The following is a 6,297-nucleotide window of genomic DNA, read 5'->3' as shown; positions in this document are numbered from 1 at the left end:
ATCTTATAATCCGAACAATACAGTAATAGTCTAAATTAATGTGTTGTGTGATCAGCACAGTTTTTGGCCATTTTAGTGCCCCAGGCAAGACATTTTTTACCCCCCCCCCCTCTCTCTCCAAAGAATTAAACAAAATATTGCATCTAGTGAATTAGGAGTTGTAGTAGCCTACATTAATAAGTTTTGCAGGCACCAGTATTTGATAAGTTTTATAGAGAAATTATGTTGTTCCTCAGAATAACTCTATAAAAGGATAAAAAAAGATATTACCTAGTCAGATACACTTCACCGGACCAAACTAATGGAACTCACATAACAGACCCTTCCCTATAACTTACGAGGGAGTGTGGAGCTACTTTAAAAAAAATGTTTACAATACAGCCTGAGTCTTTAAAGGGAACCTAAACTGAAAGGGATATACAGTAGAGGTTTCCTTTTTAAACAATACCATTTGCCTGACAGTCCTGTTGATCTCTTTGGCTGCAGTAGTGGATAAATCACACACCTGAAACAGGGGCAAATCCAGGATTTACAAGGGGCGGGGTTCCTGAAAGTGGCGTGTGGGCGTGGCCAAAATATGGTGTGGGTGGAGCCAAATACTAGCAGTTTCTAGGCTAAATTGCACCCAGGGTGAGGGCGTAAAATGCGCCCCCAACGTGGAGACAGGTATAGGTGCCCGCAGTATAGGTAGCCAGCTATAGGTCCCCCCCCAGTATAGGTAGCCCATATAGTTGCCCCCAGTATAGGTTAGATAGGTATATGCCCCCCAGTATAGATTAGATAGGTATATGTCCCCCAGTATAGGTTAGATAGGTATATGCCCCCCAGTATAGGTTAGATAGGTATATGCCCCCCAGTATAAATTAGATAGGTATATGCCCCCCAGTATAGGTTAGATAGGTATATGCCCCCCAGTATAGGTTAGATAGGTATATGCCCCCAGTATAGGTTAGATAGGTATATGCCCCCCAGTATAGGTTAGATAGGGCTATGCCCCCCAGTATAGGTTAGATAGGGCTATGCCCCCCAGTATAGGTTAGATAGGTATATGCCCCCCAGTATAGGTTAGATAGGTATATGCCCCCCAGTATAGGTTAGATAGGTATATGCCCCCCAGTATAGATTAGATAGGTATATGCCCCCCAGTATAGATTAGATAGGTATATGCCCCCCAGTATAGGTTAGATAGGTATATGCCCCCCAGGATAGATTAGATAGGTATATGCCCCCCAGTATAAGATAGGTGAAGGAAGGTGCCCGCCCCTGTGTGGGGAGAAGATTGCCCGGGGGAGAAAAGACAGAATAAAATGATGGAGGCGCCAGCCGCGCTAATAAGGAATGCGGGAACCGGCTTTATTCCTCGCTCCCTCCCTCCCTCTGAATTGCCCCTCGCCTGCGGTGAATGTGTGCCCGGCTCCCCCATGAGTGTGTGCGCAGCGGAGCGGTAGGTCCTCTTACCGCAGCAGTGGCGCACGGAGGGGGTTGTTCTGGGTGTCTAGAACACCCCCCTGCACCGAGACCGGAAGTGGGGCTGCCGCATGGCCCGGCCGGCTGGGGAGAGAAGACAGAAGAAAATGATGGAGGCGCCAGCCGCGCTAATAAGGGATGCGGGAGCCGGCTTTATTCCTCGCTCCCTCAGGATCAGCAAGAGTCAGGAAACTGGTATTTTAAAAGGACAAATCCATATCCTTCTCAGTTTAGGTTCCCTTTAAAGAGAACCCGAGGCAGTGTGGCGGGGGGGGGGGGGGTGTGTGTGTGTGACAATAATTGTTGCTAATCTCAAGGGGAAAGGAGGAGAGGGATTCCCTGCTTAAAACACCCACAGCCTGCAGGAACGCCTCCAGTCTCCCTAGCCATGCCCACTGCCACTCCCCCACTTCCCTGCATGCTGAGAGCACAGCTCACTCTCCTTCCAGTGTCCTGACTCCAGAGGTCACGAAAGTGAAAGTAAATCGCTGCCAGCGACAGGAGCGGAGATATGGAGGCTACCTGATGCACCCAGCCCCCTGGAACAGGTAGTATTTTTTGTTGTTGTAAATTTTATGTCCCCACCTCGGGCTCTCTTTAAACATCAGAATATTGTCCTGGACATCCAGATTTGAAACTACCAAAACAGACCAAATTTAGCTTAATTAGCTTATGAATAGCATGTGCCATACGCTTAGGCTGTTCCCCTTTGTTATACTAATCAGCAGTGCCCATGTAGGTGTTATAATTAACAACCATCTCTTTCTTGATGGAACAATTGTGTATAAGAATTCAATAAAATACAGTTGTCTATGGTATTCAAGCCCTATTTGTGATACCAATCAGCAGTGCCTAGGTTAGTGTTAAAATTCACAACTATCACTTTAATGAAATTAACAGTTTAAAGTATTTCCATACAATTCAGTGTGCTAAAAATAGCTGTGGAGCACCTATTTTGTAGGTGTCACTCAAATGTAGGCATTTGTCTAGTTTGCCCATGTCTAAAAAACACCCTGCATGCAGGCTAAAATTGAATTCACAGCATTAAACAAAGAACTAAATCAGCCATTAAAGAGGATCTGTAACATGAAAAGATCCCCTGGGGGGTACTCACCTCGGGTGGGGGAAGCCTCCGGATCCTAATGAGGCTTCCCACGCCGTCCTCCATCCGTCAGGGGTCTCGCTGCAGCCCTCCGTGGAGTCCGTGCAGCGGTGACGTCAATATTTACCTTCCTGGCTCCTGCGCAGGCGCTCTGACGGCTGTCGGCTCCGAACTACACGGAAATACCCGATCGCCGTCGGATCTGCTCTACTGCGCAGGCGCAAGTTTCCGGCGCCTGCGCAGTAGAGCGGACCCGAATGAGATCGGGTATTTCCGTGTAGTTCGGAACGGAAAGCCGCCACAGCGCCCCCGCTGGAGCCAGCAAAGGTAAATATTGAACTGACAGTCGGCACAGTCGCCGGCTGTTCGGAGGGCTGCGGCGAGACCCCCGTGGGACAGAGGACGGCGTGGGAAGCCTCATTAGGATCCGGAGGCTTCCCCCACCCGAGGTGAGTACCCCCCAGGGGATCTTTTTAATGTTACAGAGTCTCTTTAAAGTGAACCTGAGCCAAAGCTTGGGTTCAAAATCTAACACTTACCACTAGAGAGGGAAGCCTCAGGATCCTAATGAGGCTTCCCTCAGTTGTTCCAAGCCCACGGTTGCTGAGCGAGGCCCCCCTTCACATCAGGGCCATGCAGCTCCTCTTCCTGGTTTAAGTGCACACAATGGCCGCATGAGCCTGGCCACACATGTGCAGTAGCAAGGAGCCCGCAGCTCTTCTGGGTTCACTGGTGCCATCTACTATAACAGCTTATGGCATCAAGTCAGGTACCTAGATGGTAGTGTCCTTGTAGCTGGGACAGTAGTCTGTGTAGCTGGAAGAGTAGTTAGTGTAGCTGGGCAGTGTAGCTGGGTCAGAATAGGTTTTTTAGGGGGGGTTCCATAAGATGCCCCTGAACTATAGACACACTAGATTTAGCATTTTCGATTTTTACTGATTTTTGCTCTCTAAACTTAGGTTTTATATACCGGAGCATCTTATATGCCAAAAAATATGGTACCTCATGAGGAAACACCATTGTGAATGGTCATTAAGTTTTTTTTTAATAGTAAATAACTATTCCTGCATGTGTGAAAATTTTATTGAATCTTCCCCCCTCAAATTTTATTTTATCGCATGAGGCAGTTTTCCTCACTTGAAATTTTTACCAAACAGGTCTTCATGAATACAGCCCAAACTTTGATAGGACAGAAAGTCAGAAAGGTCATAAGATAAGCAAAATAAGATGAAATAACTCAGAGTATTGGCAAATGCATTTTACCAATACTCTATCAGCTTCCCTCCATGTTGAATCTTATGGGCTGGCTTTTGAGGCATGACCCAAGTATCACATACATACAACTATGATGAAATGCTGCCTTTTATGTATACATGTAGAGCATTGTAAGGGGATATCCAGACACTGCTTGGCACCATGCTTACAAAACAGTGTGTGTGGAATAGATTTATTTTACATTTATGACTTTTGTTCCTCCCATGAATTTTCCACATTCCCCTTCGGTAAGTTACGCCATAAAAGATTTACTAATATCAGGATGAAAGCTGAACTTGCCTTTGTGGATACAGAAATATACAGCAGTCATGGAACAGAACAGCTGTTTCCATGTGTCCCGGCTCGGGTAAGGGAATCTGCGTTCTACTTTTTAAATTTAGATCTACTCCACTTAATGAAAGGTTATTGACGCATGTTGATGTTTAATCCAAGCATGGTTTGCAATTACAAGTGTAGACAAGGTAGCCATATTCTCATTACATAGTCAAGCTTATGTTCTTGTTCAGAAGTAGAGTGCAGGGTCTATACTTTAAGTGAACTCTATGTAAGAGTGAGAAGGAGGCTTCCATATTTATTTCCTTTTAAGCAGTACTAGTTGCATGGCAGTCCTGTTCATCTTATGGCATCAGTAGTGTCTGAATCACAAAACCTGAAGTAAGCAAGCATGTGGCCAACCCAGTCAGACTTGAGTCAGAGCACCTGATCTGCATGCGGATTTAGGATCTATTGCTAAAAGTTTTAAGGCAGCCTAAAGGTGCGTACACACATGCGACTATAGTCGTTTGAAACGATCGTTCTCCGATCCTTTCAAACGACGATCGTTTGAAAAAAAGCAGCCAACGACCATGAAGTCTAACGACAGACGAACTAGTTCGTTCAAAACGAATGATCTAGCTTGGTGGATTTTTCCCAACGACGATCGTTTGCAAAAGTAGTACATCGTTGGAAACGGTCGTTCATACTAGGCTTGACATGCGCATTTCAGTATTTCTCCATGGAACTTTTCATTTTTATGCGCAGGCGCAATAGTTGCTTTTACGTGATGTAACGTTCGTTCTAACGATCTGATCGTTACACACCTTTTAAAACTAACTTTACTTAGGTCGTTCTTTCATCAATTAAAAGTTCGTTCGTCGTTGACAACGAACGATCGTTGTCGCATGTGTGTACGTAGCTATACACTGATCGATTGCCACCAGATCGACCAACAGATAGATCCCGCTCTGATCTAATCTGATCACAGAGGATCTATTGGCTGCCCATACACTGCACACAGATTTTGAATAGATTTCAGCATGGAAGATTCACAACCTGTGGAACTGCCCCTGCCTCTCTGCCCCTGCACCCCCGGCCAGCCGCTATATGCTGCGTCGGTCCTCGCTATATCGAACGCCCCGACCTGCCGGCAATCGAGCTAAATTTCCCACCTGGACAGATCGACTTTCGGGTGGAAATCGGTCGATCAGTCAACATTTGCGTAACTATTTCACAACAGATTCGATCACAGTGATCGAAATCTGCTGTACATCGGCGGGAAATCATTTAAGTGTATGGGTACATTTAGAGACAAAGGATCAGGGGGGACAGCTAGGCAGCTTGCATGATTTAAAAGGAAATACACAGCAACCTCCATATAACAAAAAATAAATAAATAAAAAGCATGAACAATAAAAGTCAAACCAAAAGTCACCTTCAGGCAAGCTTTACAATAAGGCCGCTTTCAAATGGGAGGCTGAAGGCAGTGAATTCAGCCCAGTCTAGGCATTGAGGTGGGTCCTGCATGGAGACATGTCCAAGCGTGGCCACTGTGCAACTCCACCGCATGTCAAATGATGTCACTCGTGGGGCTACAACCACTGCCATTCAACTGCATGTAACTGCAGCTAAAAGTCACTCGAGACTGGCATGTGAGGAGGCTAAACTCCCAACAAGTGTGCAGTTCAGACTTCCATATATAAAAAAAAAGGCCCAACCTGAACGGAGTAAAATTTAAAACAAACCCATTGTATCTACAAATTAATATTACATACTTACCTCGCCGTCAGTTCCTCTCACAATCTCATTTTCTTCTAACAACGATTCCTTCCAGCTATCACAAGATTTTGTCAGAATATATCAGTTGCTGTCAGTTATAACTGAAAGGATCACTGATGTGCAAGGTAATGTCCATGTTTCCCTATGGCTCAAGTGGGCGATATTACAGTTTAACAGTGTGCTGACCCAAAAGCTGTTAAGAGGTCATTGCCATTTAAAGGAAAAAAAATGGAGGAAGGAAAATTCCATGGATCACAGTGGACAAACAGGACTAAGAGAAAGACTGATGAGTAGACTACAGGGGAGGTAAGTATGATGTGTGTATGTTTATTTTGACTTAATTTTCAGTTCAGGTGTGCTTTAAAATGTGTAGTAGCCAAACATAGGATATAGAGTTCTAATGTTAGGAGGCCTATAAA

Source organism: Hyperolius riggenbachi, chromosome 9, assembly GCF_040937935.1.
Source record: "Hyperolius riggenbachi isolate aHypRig1 chromosome 9, aHypRig1.pri, whole genome shotgun sequence".
NCBI lineage: Eukaryota > Metazoa > Chordata > Amphibia > Anura > Hyperoliidae > Hyperolius > Hyperolius riggenbachi.
The sequence above is the reverse complement of the archived record's forward strand: the minus strand, read 5'-3'. Positions refer to the sequence as shown.